The sequence below is a fragment of the Lolium perenne genome, chromosome 5 (assembly GCF_019359855.2).
Source record: "Lolium perenne isolate Kyuss_39 chromosome 5, Kyuss_2.0, whole genome shotgun sequence".
Lineage (NCBI taxonomy): Eukaryota > Viridiplantae > Streptophyta > Magnoliopsida > Poales > Poaceae > Lolium > Lolium perenne.
This window is the reverse complement of record NC_067248.2, coordinates 265,726,727-265,747,093: the sequence shown is the minus strand read 5'-3', so window position 1 is coordinate 265,747,093 and position 20,367 is coordinate 265,726,727. Positions and strand designations below refer to the sequence as shown.

The following is a 20,367-nucleotide window of genomic DNA, read 5'->3' as shown; positions in this document are numbered from 1 at the left end:
TTGTTGTCTCGTCAAGGACTCGTTCACGGAACGGCGGCCAGGGAAAGGGGGGCTCGTCTACAAAGTATATTGCGGCGTATAGGTGACCAAACATTCTAATCATCGGCAGGCCAGGGAAAGAAGTAGCTAGTATGAACTAAATGGAATGCCTCATACTTTGTTGGTCGAAACAAATATGAACATCCCGGGATGGCGTTAGTGAGGCCAGGTAGGATGCACAAGAGATTGATATTTGTGCCATCACACCAGGCTCACTAGCGACACCCCGGAGTGTACAGTTGACCGAACATTCTAATCATCGGCACTAAAATGGAAGAAAGAGCCAAGTGGTATCAACTAAATGGAATGCCTCATACTTTGTTGGTCGAAACAAATATTAACATCCAGGGATGGAGTAAGTGAGGCCAGGTAGGATGCACAAGATATTGATATTTGTGCCATCACACCAGGCTCACTTGCTCCACCCCCGAGTGTACGAGTGATCGATCAACCATCTAATCATCGGCAAGTACAAAAACACCAACAAACCAGCAACCATGGTGACATAAGTCAAGATGCTCAAACACACATAGCATGCATGGAGCAGATGCTCCAAAGGGATTATTCATCACTTGGTATATAGACCAAGTGATGCTGGCAAAAGAGAGGCCAATCAAGAACCAGTAAATCCAGTAAGTGATAGATATGCCTAAACAAGCAACAACACATAGCATGTCCCAGCTAACCAGATGAGACAAGTCTTGGTAGCCAACTGAATCACCTAGCACCACCTAGCCTTTTAAAACCATCAGAAACAGTCCTTTTTCTTCAAAGGATACCAAAGTGGCATTCATTTACATGATCCCCTACTGTGGATATCTCTATTTTCATCAAAGCCAACAAGAAATAGAAATTTATCATTACTCAGTTGAGTTCAAAACAAAGCTGGGGTACCATAAGGGATTATTCATCACTTGGTAGTAACCAAGTGATGCTGGCAAGAGAGAGGCCAAGCCTGAGCTAGTCAATCCAGTAGAGATGGATATGCATAAGTAAGCAAGAACACATAGCCTATCCAAGTTAACCAGATAAAACCAACCTTGACAGCCAACTTAATAACCTAGCATCACCTAGTCTTTTAAACCATCAGAAACTTCCCATTTTCTTCAAAGGATACCACAGTGGCATTCATTTACATGATCCCCTACTGTGGATATCTCTATTTTAGTATACCATCATAAGCATTCCATTTAAATCACACATTTTAGTATCTGTTCTTATCCAAGTTTTTGCCTCAGCCTTTGCATCATTGGCTGAGCCAAGACATCAAGCATCTGGCCAGGGAGCATTCTTAGGCCAACCAAGAGCAACTACAAATATGTATGTATACAAGCCCACCAGTAGCATAGTAGCATACCATAAGCTCACAAGAATTCATCAAGTAAATATGTACAGAGACATAGCAACAACAATGAGCCAACAGCAATGAGCAATGAGCCAACAGCAACAGCAATGAGCATAGCCAACAGCAATGAGCCAACAACAATGAGCACAGCCAATAGCAATGAGCCAACAGCAATGAGCATAGCCAACAGCAATGAGCACAGCCAACAAGAAGAATCGCACAAAGAACAAAGAAAGAAGATAGCAACTTCGCACAAAGAATAAAGAATGAGCCAAAAGCAACTTCGGCACAGCAACTTCAGCACAACACAGCAACTTCGGCACAGCAACAACAATGAGCCAACAGCAGCAAGCACAGCACAGCAACAGCAGTAGCACAGCACATTGCAGCAGCAAGCACAGCACATCAGCATTTCGTCGAGCACCTTGTGCGCGCGTGATACGTCTCCGACGTATCGATAATTTCTTATGTTCCATGCCACATTATTGATGTTATCTACATGTTTTATGCTCACTTTATGTCATATTCGTGCATTTTCTGGAACTAACCTATTAACAAGATGCCGAAGTGCCAGTTCCTGTTTTCTGCTGTTTTTGGTTTCAGAAATCCTAGTAACGAAATATTCTCGGAATCGGACGAAATCAACGCCAAAGATCTTAGAATCCCCGGAAGCATCCAGAACACACCGTGAGAGGTCGAGGGGGCCACAGGCCCACCAAACTACAGGCTGGCGCGGCCAGAGGGGGGGCCGCGCCGCCCTATAGTTTGGCCCCCCTGTCAGCCCTCCTGCGCCGCCTCTTCGCCTATATAAAGCCCCTGGATCGAAAACCCTGATACGTTCGACGAAAACCACAAAAACCTTCCAGAGCCGCCGCCATCGCGAGGCCAAGATCTGGGGGACAGGAGTCTCTGTTCCGGCACGCTGCCGGAGCGGGGAAGTGCCCCCGGAAGGCTTCTCCATCGACACCGCTGCCATCTCCACCGCCATCTTCATCACCGCTGCTGCTCCCATGAGGAGGGAGTAGTTCTCCATCGAGGCTCGGGGCTGTACCGGTAGCTATGTGGTTAATCTCTCTCCATGTACTTCAATACAATGATCTCATGAGCTGCTTTACATGATTGAGATTCATATGAGTTTTGTATCACAATTCATCTATGTGCTACTCTAGTGATGTTATTAAAGTAGTTCTATTCCTCCTGCACGTGTGTAAAGGTGACTAGTGTGTGCACCGTGTGGTTCTTGTCGTAGGCTATGATCATGATCTCTTGTAGATTGTGGAGTTAATTATCATTATGATGGTATTGATGTGATCTATCTGGTTATATTGATCTATCTTACACTATAAGGTTACTTAAACATGAGCATTATTGTGGAGCTTGTTAACTCCGGCATTGAGGGTTCGTGTAATCCTACGCAATGCGTTCATCATCCAACAAAAGTGTAGAGTATGCATTTATCTATTCTGTTATGTGATCAATGTTGAGAGTGTCCACTAGTGAAAGTCTAATCCCTAGGCCTTGTTCCTAAATACTGCTGCGTTACTACTGCTTGTTTACTGTTTTACTGTGCTACTACTGCTGCAATACTACCACCATCAACTACACGCCAGCAAGCTATTTTCTGGCACCATTGCTACTGCTCATACTTATTCATACCACCTGTATTTCACTATCTCTTCGCCGAACTAGTGCACCTACTAGGTGTGTTGGGGACACAAGAGACTTCTTGCTTTGTGGTTGCAGGGTTGCATGAGAGGGATATCTTTGACCTCTTCCTCCCTGAGTTCGATAAACCTTGGGTGATCCACTTAAGGGAAAACTTGCTGCTGTTCTACAAACCTCTGCTCTTGGAGGCCCAACACTGTCTACAGGAAAGGAGGGGGAACGTAGACATCAAGCACTTTTCTCGGCGCCGTTGCCGGGGAGGAAAGGTAAAAGGCACTCATACTTCGGTTCCAGGTAAAGTACTTTTCTGGCGCCATTGTGTTTGTGCTCGAAGCTATTTCCTTTAGATCCTGCAATTGCATCTTTTTGTTTCTTGTTTACACTAGTTAGGCATAATGGAAAACATCTGTGAGCTCTTTGTACTATTTCCTGAGTCAAGACATGAATGGTTTAATGCGAAAATTAAAAAACCCATGGAACATGTTAGCATGAATACTTTGAACACCATTGTTGCTAATGATATGGAAAATTCTAAGCTTGGGGAAGCTGGCTTTGATGAGCATGATATTTTTAGTCCACCAAGCATTGAGGAGAAAATTTTCTTTGATGATACTTTGCCTCCTATTTATGATGATTATAATGATAGTAGTCTTTTGGTACCACCTACTATGGAGAGTAAATTTTGTTGTGATTATACTATGCCTCCAACACTTGATGAGAATAATAATGATAGCTACTTTGTTGAATTTGCTCCCACTACAACTAATAAAATTGATTATGCCTATGTGGAGAGTAATAATTTTATGCATGAGACTCATGATAAGAATGCTTTATGTGGTAGTTATATTGTTGAGTTTGCTAATGTTACTACTGAAAGTTATTATGAGAGAGGAAAATATGGTTGTAGAAATTTTCATGTTACTAAAACACCTCTCTATGTGCTGAAATTTTTGAAGCTACACTTGTTTTATCTTCCTATGCTTGTTACTTTGCTCTTCATGAACTTGTTTATTTACAAGATTCCTTTGCATAGGAAGCATGTTAGACTTAAATGTGTTTTGAATTTGCCTCTTGATGCTCTCTTTTGCTTCAAATACTATTTCTTATGAGTGCATCATTAAAACTGCTGAGCCCATCTTAATGGCTATAAAGAAAGAACTTCTTGGGAGATAACCCATGTGTTATTTTGCTACAGTACTTTGTTTTATATTTGTGTCTTGGAAGTTGTTTACTACTGTAGCAACCTCTCCTTATCTTAGTTTTGTGTTTTGTTGTGCCAAGTAAAGTCTTTGATAGTAAAGTAAGTACTAGATTTGGATTACTGCGCAGTCCCAGATTTCTTTGCTGTCACGAATCTGGGTCTACCTCCCTGTAGGTAGCTCAGAAAATTAAGGCAATTTACGTGCATGATCCTCAGATATGTACGCAACTTTCATTCAATTTGAGCATTTTCATTTGAGCAAGTCTGGTGCCATTTTAAAATTCGTCAATACGAACTATTCTGTTTTGACAGATTCTGCCTTTTATTTCGCATTGCCTCTTTCGCTATGTTGGATAAATTTCTTTGATCCATTAATGTCCAGTAGTATTATGCAATGTCCAGAAGTGTTAAGAATGATTGTGTCACCTCTGAATATGTCAATTTATATTGTGCACTAACCCTCTAATGAGTTGTTTCGAGTTTGGTGTGGAGGAAGTTTTCAAGGATCAAGAGAGGAGTATGATGCAACATGATCAAGGAGAGTGAAAGCTCTAAGCTTGGGGATGCACCCGGTGGTTCACCCCTGCATACATCAAGAAGACTCAAGCGTCTAAGCTTGGGGATGCCCAAGGCATCCCCTTCTTCATCGACAACATTATCAGGTTCCTCCCCTGAAACTATATTTTTATTCCATCACATCTTATGCACTTTACTTGGAGCGTCTGTATGTTTCTTGTTTTTGTTTTTGTTTGAATAAATGCTTGTGTGGGAGAGAGACACGCTCCGCTGGTTCGTATGAACACATGTGTTCTTAGCTCATAATATTCATGGCGAAGTTCTTTGTTAAATTGTTATATGGTTGGAATTGGAAAATGATACATGTAGTAATTGCTATAAATGTCTTGGGTAATGTGATACTTGGCAATTGTTGTGCTCATGTTTAAGCTCTTGCATCATATGCTTTGCACCTATTAATGAAGAAATACATAGAGCATGCTAAAATTTGGTTTGCATATTTGGTCTCTCTAAGGTCTAGATAATTTCTAGTATTGAGTTTGAACAACAAGGAAGACGGTGTAGAGTCTTATAATGTTTACAATATGTCTTTTATGTGAGTTTTGCTGCACCGGTTCATCCTTGTGTTTGTTTCAAATAAGCCTTGCTAGCTTAAACCTTGTATCGAGAGGGAATACTTCTCATGCATCCAAAATACTTGAGCCAACCACTATGCCATTTGTGTCCACCATACCTACCTACTACATGGTATTTTCCGCCATTCCAAAGTAAATTGCTTGAGTGCTACCTTTAAAATTCCATCATCACCTTTGCAATATATAGCTCATGGGACAAATAGCTTAAAAACTATTGTGGTATTGAATATGTAATTATGCACTTTATCTCTTATTAAGTTGCTTGTTGTGCGATAACCATGTTCACTGGGGACGCCATCAACTATTCCTTGTTGAATTTCATGTGAGTTGCTATGCATGTCCGTCTTGTCTGAAGTAAGAGAGATCTACCACCTTATGGTTAAGCATGCATATTGTTAGAGAAGAGCATTGGGCCGCTAACTAAAGCCATGATCCATGGTGGAAGTTTCAGTTTTGGACATATATCCTCAATCTCAAATGAGAAAATTATTAATTGTTGTTACATGCTTATGCATAAAAGAGGAGTCCATTATCTGTTGTCTATGTTGTCCCGGTATGGATGTCTAAGTTGAAGAATAATCAATAGCGAGAAATCCAATGCGAGCTTTCTCCTTAGACCTTTGTACATGCGGCATAGAGGTACCCCTTTGTGACACTTGGTAAAAACATGTGCATTGTGATGATCCGGTAGTCCAAGCTAATTAGGACAAGGTGCGGGCACTATTAGTATACTATGCATGAGGCTTGCAACTTGTAAGATATAATTTACATGATACATATGCTTTATTACTACCGTTGACAAAATTGTTTCATGTTTTCAAAATCAAAGCTCTAGCACAAATATAGCAATCGATGCTTTTCCTCTATGGAGGACCATTCTTTTACTTTCAATGTTGAGTCAGTTCACCTATTTCTCTCCACCTCAAGAAGCAAACACTTGTGTGAACTGTGCATTGATTCCTACATACTTGCTTATTGCACTTATTATGTTACTCTATGTTGACAATATCCATGAGATATACATGTTACAAGTTGAAAGCAACCGCTGAAACTTAATCTTCTTTTGTGTTGCTTCAATGCCTTTACTTTGAATTATTGCTTTATGAGTTAACTCTTATGCAAGACTTATTGATGCTTGTCTTGAAGTGCTATTCATGAAAAGTCTTTGCTTTATGATTCAGTTGTTTACTCATGTCATTACCATTGTTTTGATCATTGCATTCATTACATATGCTTTACAAATAGTTTGATCAAGGTTATGATGGCATGTCACTCCAGAAATTATCTGTGTTATCGTTTTACCTGCTCGGGACGAGCAGAACTAAGCTTGGGGATGCTGATACGTCTCCGACGTATCGATAATTTCTTATGTTCCATGCCACATTATTGATGTTATCTACATGTTTTATGCTCACTTTATGTCATATTCGTGCATTTTCTGGAACTAACCTATTAACAAGATGCCGAAGTGCAGTTCCTCTTTTCTCGCTGTTTTTGGTTTCGTAAATCCTAGTAACGAAATATTCTCGGAATCGGACGAAATCAACGCCAAAGATCTTAGAATCCCCGGAAGCATCCAGAACACACCAGAGAGGTCAGAGGGGGGCCACAGGCCCACCAAACTACAGGCTGGCGTGGCCAGAGGGGGGGCCGCGCCGCCCTATAGTTTGGCCCCCCTGTCAGCCCTCCTGCGCCGCCTCTTCGCCTATATAAAGCCCCTGGATCGAAAACCCTGATACGTTCGACGAAAACCACAAAAACCTTCCAGAGCCACCGCCATCGCGAGGCCAAGATCTGGGGGACAGGAGTCTCTGTTCCGGCACGCTGCCGGAGCGGGGAAGTGCCCCCGGAAGGCTTCTCCATCGACACCGCTGCCATCTCCACCGCCATCTTCATCACCGCTGCTGCTCCCATGAGGAGGGAGTAGTTCTCCATCGAGGCTCGGGGCTGTACCGGTAGCTATGTGGTTAATCTCTCTCCATGTACTTCAATACAATGATCTCATGAGCTGCTTTACATGATTGAGATTCATATGAGTTTTGTATCACAATTCATCTATGTGCTACTCTAGTGATGTTATTAAAGTAGTTCTATTCCTCCTGCACGTGTGTAAAGGTGACTAGTGTGTGCACCGTGTGGTTCTTGTCGTAGGCTATGATCATGATCTCTTGTAGATTGTGGAGTTAATTATCATTATGATGGTATTGATGTGATCTATCTGGTTATATTGATCTATCTTACACTATAAGGTTACTTAAACATGAGCATTATTGTGGAGCTTGTTAACTCCGGCATTGAGGGTTCGTGTAATCCTACGCAATGCGTTCATCATCCAACAAAAGTGTAGAGTATGCATTTATCTATTCTGTTATGTGATCAATGTTGAGAGTGTCCACTAGTGAAAGTCTAATCCCTAGGCCTTGTTCCTAAATACTGCTGCGTTACTACTGCTTGTTTACTGTTTTACTGTGCTACTACTGCTGCAATACTACCACCATCAACTACACGCCAGCAAGCTATTTTCTGGCACCATTGCTACTGCTCATACTTATTCATACCACCTGTATTTCACTATCTCTTCGCCGAACTAGTGCACCTATTAGGTGTGTTGGGGACACAAGAGACTTCTTGCTTTATGGTTGCAGGGTTGCATGAGAGGGATATCTTTGACCTCATCCTCCCTGAGTTCGATAAACCTTGGGTGATCCACTTAAGGGAAAACTTGCTGCTGTTCTACAAACCTCTGCTCTTGGAGGCCCAACACTGTCTACAGGAAAGGAGGGGGAACGTAGACATCAGCGCGCAGGAGAGGAATTAAGAGGGAGAGGAGGGGAGGGGAGAGAGATCACCGATGACAGGGGTGGAGGACGAGGTTGAAGATGACGGCAGGGGTGGAGGAGGAGGAGGAGGCGGCGGCTCCTCCACCTTGCCGCGACGGCGGCCCCTCCTCGCGGCGGCCCCTCCTCGCAGTAGGGGCAGCTTGTGCTGCAGGTGGCGGGGATGGGAGGACCGTGGCGGCATGCGCCCCTCGTGGAGGAAGGCGGCGGCGACGGCGATGGCGACGGCGATGGCGACGACCATGGCAGCGCGTGGCGTATCCAGGCGAACAGAATCGCGGCGACGGAGGAGAGGGGAGAGGGGAGAGGGGATGGGCTCGGGAGAGGGAAGAGGTGAACAGGCGGGGGAGGGCACGGGCGATCGAGATGATATAAGTTGAAGGAGATATGCCCTAGAGGCAATAATAAAGTGGTTATTATTTATATCTTTATGTTTATGATAAATGTTTATATATCATGCTATAATTGTATTAACCGAAACATTAGTACATGTGTGATATGTAGACAACAAAGAAGTCCCTAGTATGCCTCTTAACTAGCTTGTTGATTAATAGATGATTAGTTTCATAATCATGAACATTGGATGTTATTAATAACAAGGTTATATCATTATATGAATGATGTAATGGACACACCCAATTAAGCATAGCATAAGATCTCGTCATTAAGTTATTTGCTATAAGCTTTCGATACATAGTTACCTAGTCCTTATGACCATGAGATCATGTAAATCACATATACCGGAAAGGTACTTTGATTACACCAAACGCCACTGCGTAAATGGGTGGTTATAAAGGTGGGATTAAGTATCCGAAAAGTATGAGTTGAGGCATATGGATCAACAGTGGGATTTGTCCATCCCGATGACGGATAGATATACTCTGGGCCCTCTCGGTGAAATGTCGTCTAATGTCTTGCAAGCATATGAATGAGTTCATAAGAGACCACATACCACGGTACGAGTAAAGAGTACTTGTCGGGAGACGAGGTTGAACAAGGTATAGAGTGATACCGAAGATCAAACCTCGGACAAGTAAAATATCGCGTGACAAAGGGAATTGGTATTGTATGTGAATGGTTCATTCGATCACTAAAGTCATCGTTGAATATGTGGGAGTCATTATGGATCTCCAGATCCCGCTATTGGTTATTGGTCGGAGTGAGTACTCAACCATGTCCGCATAGTTCACGAACCGTAGGGTGACACACTTAAAGTTGGATGTTGAAATGGTAGTACTTGAATATGGAATGGAGTTCGAATATTTGTTCGGAGTCCCGGATGAGATCCCGGACATCACGAGAAGTTCCGGAATGGTCCGGAGAATAAGATTCATATATAGGATGTCATTTTATGTGAATTAAAATGTCGCGGAAGGTTCTATGGAAGGTTCTAGAAGGTTCTAGAAAAGTCCGGAAGAAACCACCAAGGAAGGTGGAGTCCACATGGGACTCCACCTCCATGGCCGGCCAACCCTAGTGGGGGAGGAGTCCCAAGTGGACTCCCCCTTAGGGGCCGGCCAACCCCCCCATATGGGAGGTGGAACTCCCACCTCTAGTGGGAGTCCTAGCTTGGCTAGGTTTCCCCCTCATATGGAAGGTTTTTGGTTCGGGTCTTATTCGAAGACTTGGACACCAACACTTGGGGATCCACCTATATAATGAGGGGCATAGGGGAGGGGGCCGGCCACCACAAAGCCACAAGTTGGCCGCACCCCCTTGAGGCCGGCCACCCCCTCCCAAACCCTAGCCGCCCCCTCTCCTCCATATCTCCCGCGTAGCTTTAGCGAAGCTCCACCGGAGTTCTCCACCGCCACCGACACCATGCCGTCGTGCTGTCGGATTCAAGAGGAGCTACTACTTCCGCTGCCCGCTGGAACGGGGAGGTGGACGTCGTCTTCATCAACAACCGAACGTGTGACCGAGTACGGAGGTGCTGCCCGTTCGTGGCGCCGGAACCGATCGTGATCAAGATCTTCTACGCGCTTTTGCAAGCGGCAAGTGAACGTCTACCGCAGCAACAAGAGCCTCCTCTTGTAGGCTTTGGAATCTCTTCAAGGGTGAGACTCGATACCCCCTCGTTGCTACCGTCTTCTAGATTGCATCTTGGCTTGGATTGCGTGTTCGCGGTAGGAAATTTTTTGTTTTCTATGCAACGTTATCCTACAGTGGTATCAGAGCCGTGTCTATGCATAGATGGTTGCACGAGTAGAACACAATGGTTTTGTGGGCGTTGATGCTCTTGTTGTTTTTAGTTTGAGTACTTTGCATCTTTGTGGCATAGTGGGATGAAGCGGCTCGGACTAACTTTACATGACCGCGTTCATGAGACTTGTTCCTCGTTCGACATGCAACTTGTATTGCATAAGAGGCTTTGCGGGTGTCTGTCTCTCCTACTATAGTGAAGATTCAATTTACTCTTCTATTGACAACATTAGTATCACCGTTGTGGTTCATGTTCGTAGGTAGATTAGATCTTACTCGAAAACCCTAAACCACGTAAAATATGCAAACCAAATTAGAGACGTCTAACTTGTTTTTGCAGGGTTTGGTGATGTGATATGGTCATAATGTGATGATGAATATGTATGAGATGATCATTATTGTATTGTGGCAACCGGCAGGAGCCTTATGGTTGTCTTTAAATTTCATGTTGAGTAATATTTCAAAGTAGTTGTAATAGTTGCTACATGAGGTGAACAATCATGAAGACGGCGCCATGGACCTTGACGCTACGCCGATGATGATGGAGATCATGCCCGAAGATGATGGAGATCATGTCCGTGCTTTGGAGATGAAGATCAAAAGCGCAAAGACAAAAGGGCCATATCATATCACATATGAACTGCATGTGATGTTAATCCTTTATGCATCTTTTTTTGCTTAGATCGCGACGGTAGCATTATAAGATGATCCCTCACATTAATATCAAGATAATAAAGTGTTCTCCCCTCGTATGCACCGTTGTACAGTTCGTCGTTTCGAAGCATCTCGTGATGATCGGATGTGATATACTCAACGTTCACATACAACGGGTGTAAGCAATGTTGCACACGCGGAATACTTGGGTTTGCTTGACGAGCCTAGCATGTACAGACATGGCCTCGGGACAACGGAAACCGAAAGGTTGAACACGAGTCATATGGATGATATGATCAACATGTTGATGTTCACCATTGAAGCTACATCATCTCACGTGATGATCGGTTTTGGTGTAGTGAATTTGGATCGTGTACCACTTAACAACTATGAGGGATGTTGTATTAAGTGGTAGTTCATTAGTAATTAGATTAAAACATGAACTAATTATCATAAACATAGTCTGAGTAGTATTTTGAATTAATTTTGTAGTATTGGCATCCGTTTTCTACCATGCGCTAGTCTTGTTATTGAGATAGAAATACTGTTAAAATCTGACAAGAAACTTTACGGATTGGTACCGTATTGTTAAAGAATCAAGAATTGATTAAGTCCTATTGCAAACTTTTAGTAAACCTCACATTGTTGATTCAAAGAGGTATGGTTTCAATTAGTACCCAAAGTTATCTTGTCTCCGTGAAACTTGAAGTTCAAATCTGTTTGAAAAGTAAGGAGCTGAAAATTTAGTTTTCAGAAATAATCAAGGTATGAGATATATGTGATATCTAAGACCTTATTGCAAGATGATAGAATATAAATTTGGTGAGACTACATAAACTCATAAGTTTTATGGGAATGTATGAAGGTTGAAGACGCCAGGCGTCACAATCCTCCAACTATTGGGGCACTAACGATATTCGCATATCCATGAAGTTATCATCCTTAGTATGCACCGTTGCTAAGACTCGTTGTATCGAAGCATCACGTGATGATCGGGTGTGATAGATTCTACGTGTGCATACAACGGGTGCAAGCCAGATTTGCACATGCGAATACTAAGGTTAAACTTTATGAGCCTAGCATGTACAGACATGGTCTCAGAAAGTTGTCATGAATTGATGGATAAAATTATGAGTGAAATTGTTCATCGTATTAAAAAGTTACTAATAAGTGAAATCTAGAACACTTGACATATGATGATCAACTTCAAAATAAGTACTTCAAGGTTATTGGTATTAGACCAACAAACCTAGAAGTTATTGATGTTTAAGTGTTTTTCTGAATAATGAGGAAAGCTAAAAGAGAAACCGCAAAAGCTATTTTGGCAGAAAGAAAGAAAAGACTAGAAAGTCTAGCTCAGGTGTATATAAATGATATACATGTTATGGTTGTATTCCTAGTTAGGTCACACTATGAAATTCTTGGGTATTAGTACCATATTGGTTGGTATGAAGTGTCATACAAAACAACGCAATACAAGAATACAATGGCCTGAGTGACTGACAAGGAATATGATAGGAATGCACGTCTGGAACAAAATAAAGTGTTATTATGTTCGTCGTTGGCATTCTATCTAGCCCTTAGAATTTATAATAAAGAACTTAATAATTGTTATTTTGCTCTGGTCAAATGAAAACAATGAGTTGTTCAAATTATGACATTACTCCATGTACGATGGATAAGTTATTATAAATCTTAATGGTGAAACACACATACATAAAACTGGCGCTAAAATGCCATAAGGCAAATGATTTGAATTCCACTTATTTGTGGAACCGCCATTTAGGTCATGTTAGAAAGGAACGCATAAAGGAACTCCATGCAAATGGATTTTTGGAGTCATTTGATTTTTGAATCATTTGGCGCTTGCAAATCTTTTCTAAAAGAGAATGATTAAAATACCGTTCATAGGCCAAAAGTTGAACGGGTAACTAACTTAGTGGAAAAATACATGATGATGTATGCGGTTCACTGGGCATAGTTGTGTGCGGGAGATTCTTCTACTTCATGAAAACTTTCAACAACGAATTGAGTATATATGTGGATATATTCAATAAGGAAGAAGTTTGAAACATTTGAATGGATTCAAATAAATTTCAGCATGAAGTGGAAATCATCGTAATAGAAAAGTCAAATATCTATGATTGGATCATGGTGGAAATATTTGAATTACGAGATTTAGCGAACATCAAAGAGAGTCATGAAATTGTTCTACAACTCACGTTTCTTGAAGTATCATAATGATGATATAGTATCCGAGAGATGTATCCAAATCTTGTTGGATTAATGATGAGATAAAATATTATGACGCCATTATATTTTTGTGTGGATTATGCTTTATTGACTACCGCTTTTACACTGAATAGAGCATCATCATGATCCATTGAAATGACACCATACGAGTTATGGCATGGGTATAAACCCTAATAGTCCTTTCTTTAAATTTTGGTCTAAGAGTATACAACCAAAATCGGATGAATGTCTTTGTTGGTTATCCCAGAGATTTGATTGGGAATTCTTCCCACGAGACAAAGACAAAAGTGTTTGTCAATGTTTCTTATTTCCGAGAATTGTTTCTAGTGAAGTATTTGAGTGGGAGGACAATATAATTTGATAAGGTTTATGAACCTGAGCATAATGATCAGAGTAGCGCAGCATCGGAATTGGTTTCGGAAGCGGCCACAACGATCATGGCTCCCATGACTACAAAGTGTTTTAGTCATGGAGATCGAAGTACATATTGAACCTTGTAGGTATGGTTTACTTTGTGATCAAATAAATGATTTGTGGACAAAGGATTGATTTTGAACAATGATAAACCAACTACAAACAAAGAAGTTATGATGGGCCCTGACTCCGTTAAAATGGCCATGCGCCATGAAATCCATAATAGATGAATACTTTTTGAAAGTAAATGGATCTATAGACTTGGATGAAATATCCTTGAAGAAGCTCGACTTGTCGAAAAATTGTTTACGACAAAGTTCAAAGAGTTAACTACGATAAGATTAGATCTTCCGTAGAAATGCTTATAGTCTATATGGATTATTCTAGTAGGATGGCAAAATACATTACTTATCAGAAGTATGTATTAAAGGTGTATACAAGATACAACCAAGAGTTTTGCTGGTCCGTGGAATATTAGATAGGTATACAAACTTCAATTTGATGAAGTGAGTATCGCGGAGTTTGAATCTTCACCAGATGAAATAGTCAAAGAGTTTTTGATTTCATCAGAGACGATGAAGAGGCTTGCATTTGCAAGAAATTAAGTGGGAGCGCTAAGACATATTTATAATACTTTATGTAGGTGACATATAGTTGGTTATAAATAATGTAATTATATACTTGATTAAAAAGGTTTCATTGAGAAATTAACTTCAATGAAAAGATATGGACTGAAACAAATTTAGTGTCAAGATCTATGAAGATAGATTGAAACACAAAATAAGTTTAAGTCAAAGTACATAGAATGGATACTGAAATAGTTCAATATAGAAATATTAAGAAGATGTTCTTGTCATGTGAAGTTTTAACAAGACTTGAGTGTATCTGACACTCAATGAGTAAAAACACATGAGTGATTATAGATCACGAATAATATGTACACAATCAGATATCCTATGCTCTAAGAGTGTTATGAGCATGATTCATGTGATGATCACTGAAAAACAGTAAGAATATTCTTGAGTACTTAAGAAGAACCAAGTATATATATATATAGTTTTATATGGAGAAATGACAAAACAAATCGCTGTAAGGTGTTGCACCGATACTAATTTTGTCACATATGAAAATAAAATTTCAAATCTCAAATTAGACTAAGTGTTGTTTAAAAGGTAGCACAATGAGCTAGAAGTTGTCTATGCTAGATTTAGAAGAGTTCTAAATATTGTGACGGATTCTACAAAAGAAGGCAGAGTATGTCATTGTTTTGACAATGACAAAGGATGTTAAGTCAAGAAGTTCTTTGAGAACTTGGTGTAGTTCCGATAGTGTCAGAACTTTGAAGCTATATTGTGTGTGACAATATTAGTGACATATTTCAGACAAATGGAATTAAGGTTCCACCAGAAGACCAAACATATTTAATGCCGACTCATTTGGAAATGAGTGATGCGTTGAGACGCAAATGAATTACAAAATACATACGTTTCTGAACGTGTCAAATCCGTTGACTAAAACCTCTCCCGTGAGCAAAACATGATAAAGCACCGGAAGGCCAAGGTGTTATATCTTTACAAATGTAAACTAGATTATTGACTCTAGTGCAAGTGGGAGACTGAAGGAGATATGCCCTAGAGGCAATAATAAAGTGGTTATTATTTATATCTTTATGTTTATGATAAATGTTTATATATCATGCTATAATTGTATTAACCGAAACATTAGTACATGTGTGATATGTAGACAACAAAGAAGTCCCTAGTATGCCTCTTAACTAGCTTGTTGATTAATAGATGATTAGTTTCATAATCATGAACATTGGATGTTATTAATAACAAGGTTATATCATTATATGAATGATGTAATGGACACACCCAATTAAGCATAGCATAAGATCTCGTCATTAAGTTATTTGCTATAAGCTTTCGATACATAGTTACCTAGTCCTTATGACCATGAGATCATGTAAATCACTTATACCGGAAAGGTACTTTGATTACACCAAACGCCACTGCGTAAATGGGTGGTTATAAAGGTGGGATTAAGTATCCGGAAAGTATGAGTTGAGGCATATGGATCAACAGTGGGATTTGTCCATCCCGATGACGGATAGATATACTCTGGGCCCTCTCGGTGAAATGTCGTCTAATGTCTTGCAAGCATATGAATGAGTTCATAAGAGACCACATACCACGGTACGAGTAAAGAGTACTTGTCAGGAGACGAGGTTGAACAAGGTATAGAGTGATACCGAAGATCAAACCTCGGACAAGTAAAATATCGCGTGACAAAGGGAATTGGTATTGTATGTGAATGGTTCATTCGATCACTAAAGTCATCGTTGAATATCTGGGAGCAATTATGGATCTCCGTATCCCGCTATTGGTTATTGGTCGGAGTGAGTACTCAACCATGTCCGCATAGTTCACGAACCGTAGGGTGACACACTTAAAGTTGGATGTTGAAATGGTAGTACTTGAATATGGAATGGAGTTCGAATATTTGTTCGGAGTCCCGGATGAGATCCCGGACATCACGAGGAGTTCCGGAATGGTCCGGAGAATAAGATTCATATATAGGATGTCATTTTATGTGAATTAAAATGTCGCGGAAGGTTCTATGGAAGGTTCTAGAAGGTTCTAGAAAAGTCCGGAAGAAACCACCAAGGAAGGTGGAGTCCACATGGGACTCCACCTCCATGGCCGGCCAACCCTAGTGGGGGAGGAGTCCCAAGTGGACTCCCCCTTAGGGGGCCGGCCAACCCCCCCATATGGGAGGTGGAACTCCCACCTCTAGTGGGAGTCCTAGCTTGGCTAGGTTTCCCCCTCATATGGAAGGTTTTTGGTTCGGGTCTTATTCGAAGACTTGGACACCAACACTTGGGGATCCACCTATATAATGAGGGGCATAGGGGAGGGGGCCGGCCACCACAAAGCCACAAGTTGGCCGCACCCCCTTGAGGCCGGCCACCCCCTCCCAAACCCTAGCCGCCCCCTCTCCTCCATATCTCCCGCGTAGCTTTAGCGAAGCTCCGCCGGAGTTCTCCACCGCCACCGACACCATGCCGTCGTGCTGTCGGATTCAAGAGGAGCTACTACTTCCGCTGCCCGCTGGAACGGGGAGGTGGACGTCGTCTTCATCAACAACCGAACGTGTGACCGAGTACGGAGGTGCTGCCCGTTCGTGGCGCCGGAACCGATCGTGATCAAGATCTTCTACGCGCTTTTGCAAGCGGCAAGTGAACGTCTACCGCAGCAACAAGAGCCTCCTCTTGTAGGCTTTGGAATCTCTTCAAGGGTGAGACTCGATACCCCCTCGTTGCTACCGTCTTCTAGATTGCATCTTGGCTTGGATTGCGTGTTCGCGGTAGGAAATTTTTTGTTTTCTATGCAACGTTATCCTACATAAGTTACCTTAATTCTGTGGCGCGCCCGAGCAGGTGCGCCACAGAATCAACTACTTCTGTGGCGCACCGAAGCACGTGCGCCACAGAAAGAGTTATTTCTGTGGCGCAGCAAGCCATGTGCGCCACAGAAATACCTACAGCAATAATTGGTGGTGGCAGGATGTGGGCCCCACATAGTTTCTATGGCACACTACTGAAGCGTGCGCCACAAAATTAAGCTATTTCTGTGGCGCACCCAGAATGGTGCGCCACAAAATAATATTCTGTGGCGCATTTTTAGTGATGCGCCACAGAACTAAGCTCCGCCTATAAGGGTTTTCCTACTAGTGCGATAGCAGCGGGGGCCTGATGGGCAACATGCCATAGTGGCGCTAACGGGAGAAAGCATCGAAGAGCTATATTGTCAGATGCAGTGGGAGGCTGACACAGCTGCGCTGCGACATCCACGTATACTCGGAGGCAGGGCATGGCTGAACTTAGTCGTGGCTGTGCTGCGAGGGCAAATTGATCAGGTCCATGTACGGCGTCGGTGATCTTCTCGTTCGAACGTTTGAAGGCACTATTTTCTAGCTAGGAAGGTTTTGTTTACTTCCCGTGTACTTCCACCTCAGCCTTATTTAGTACTAGAGTTTTTTTGGGAATACTGGAGATAATTCTTTGGAGTATTGGGTGACGAAGTGTTAACCTCGTCAATACCCATGATGATGATCTTGGGTTTCAGGAAGGAGGACACTGAGGAATCAACAAACCGGTTAGCCAAAGTAGGCAGCTGACGAGTATTATTATCAATGCCGAATCGCCGAGATTACAATATTTGAAACTACGGTTACGAGGTGTGTTCTGTGATCGAATCTCCCCCCCCCCCCCCCCCCCCTCTCGGTGGCTCCTCCCGGCCCTTATATAGTGGGTTGGGTCTCAGAGTCCACCTCGAGGTCAAGTTATAGTATGAGTCGGTTCACCCGACGTGGGCTTTACTTTCGTAATGTAATAATATTAGTATTTATATGATATGTTGCTATGAATCAAGCAAATTATGTAAAAAAATTATCGTGTGATCTAAATCCTACACTACTTTTATATAAATCCTATTAATAAAAGGAGCCCTGAGATCCAGGTCAACTGTCCATATGTTCCAAGTTTTTTTTTTAGATTAGAATAGAAGGAACACAAAACCCCTAATCTTTATCGTTATACGTTACAGGTCTCGTTACCGTGGTACTGTGCAGCCGCGCGCAGCGTTTATCAAGGAAGTCAATACACACCCAAGCATTTAAAGCGCAAGGGCCAGTGGATCGAGCCATGCTCCAATAAGGCATTAACAACTGCTCGTGCAATGGAGCAATCAACGGCGGGAAGTCCATGGCTGCTGCTTCTCTTCCTCGCCGCTGCTGCCACCGGCGGGGCTCGAGCCCAGACTGACAGCAAAGGTATGCTCGTAACTAAGGGAGGATCACAGATTCACAGTGGCTGGCGCTCGCGCAACTAACCGGCTTGTTGTACGCACGCATGTTATTGTAGGGTTCATCAGCATAGACTGCGGGCTACCGGGGAAGGCGAGCTACGAGGACGCCACCACCACGCTCTCCTATGTCCCCGACGCAGGCTTCACCGACGACGCCGCCGGCACCAACATGAACATCTCGGCCGAGCACATGACGTCCCAGCTCTCGCGGCGTTACCACGACGTGCGCAGCTTCCCGGATGGCGTGCGCAACTGCTACACGCTCCGCTCCCTCGTGTCGGGGCGCAAATACCTCCTCCGCGCCGCGTTCCTGTACGGCGACTACGACGGCCTCGGCAGGCCGCCCGTCTTCGACCTCCACGCCGGCGTGAACTACTGGATGACCGTCAACGCCTCGGACCCCGGCGAGGAGGTGATCGCGGAGGCTCTCGTCGTGGTGCCGGACGATTTCGTCCAGGTCTGCCTGGTGAATACCGGCACCGGGACGCCATTCGTGTCCGCGCTGGAGCTGAGGCCGCTCAAGATGAGGTACTACCCGCAGGTGAACTTGACGCAGGGCCTTGTCCTCGCCCACAGACTCAACCTCGGCCCGGAAACAGGCATCGTCAGGTACCCTGATGATCCAAACGACAGAGTATGGACCGCTTCCGCACTGAAAGAAGGTCGGGAGATATCGACGACGGAGACGATGCAATTCAACTACGAGGTTCCCATGGTGGTGATGCAGACGGCGGTCACGACGCCCAACGCCTCCGAAAACATAGATCTCTCATGGGAGCCCGTGCCTCAGCCTCGCGACCCGTCGCCCGGACACTTCATCATCACCCATTTCTCCGAACTGCAGATCCTCCCCACCAACGCCCTGCGCGAGTTCTACGTCAGCATCAATGGCGCCAAGGTGGCCAACAACATCAGGCTACCCTACCTCGGGGTCAACATGGTATACAATCAAGACGCCCCCTACCGGGACAGCCGCTACAATATCTCCATCGGCGTCACCGCTAATTCGACGCTGCCGCCCGTCTTGAGCGCCATAGAGTTGTTCTTTTCCATGTCCACCACCAACCTTGCCACGGACTCCCGGGACGGTACGCACATCGCACATATTACTACCCATGAACTTTTTTTTGGCCCCTACTGAAAAATTGGGTGCGCTTAACTCCAGTATCAGCGGTCACGGCGATCAAGGCAAGGTATCATGTGCAGATGAACTGGATGGGTGACCCATGCGTCCCTAAGACGATGGCCTGGGAAAGGTTGACGTGCAGTTACACCATGGCCAGCCATCCGAGGATCACAAGCCTGTCAGTTTTTCAGATCTATACTTTTATTACACTGGTTTAACACCTATATATAAACACTTTTTCTTGCGGGGGTATTTGCCACTTACACATATAGTATATTGATTATATTGGTGTGCACTTAAACTGATCCGCTTGATATTTGCTCTGTGTAGAAACATGTCCTTTAGTGGTCTGAACGGTGATATATCCCCTTCTTTTGCGAATCTCAAGGCTCTCCAGTACTTGTATGTTCTAAATCCTTGATCTAATCTGGCCTCAATTTGTTTGTAGTTTATAGAGACAAAATATGGCACATAAAGGATTATACTAACATTAGTCCATACATATCTTGCCCTCTTGTAGGGATCTTTCGAACAACAACTTGACGGGCACAATTCTAGATACCCTATCTCAGTTACCTTTGCTGACACTTTTGTAAGTCCGGCAATTTCTAT

At 43.1% G+C, this 20,367-nt stretch overlaps 1 pseudogene; it reads left to right on the top strand.

The window, feature by feature from the left end:
* LOC127303019 (putative leucine-rich repeat receptor-like serine/threonine-protein kinase At2g19230) overlaps nucleotides 1-20,367 on the top strand; it is a 31,441-nt pseudogene that overhangs the window by 8,798 nt on the left and 2,276 nt on the right.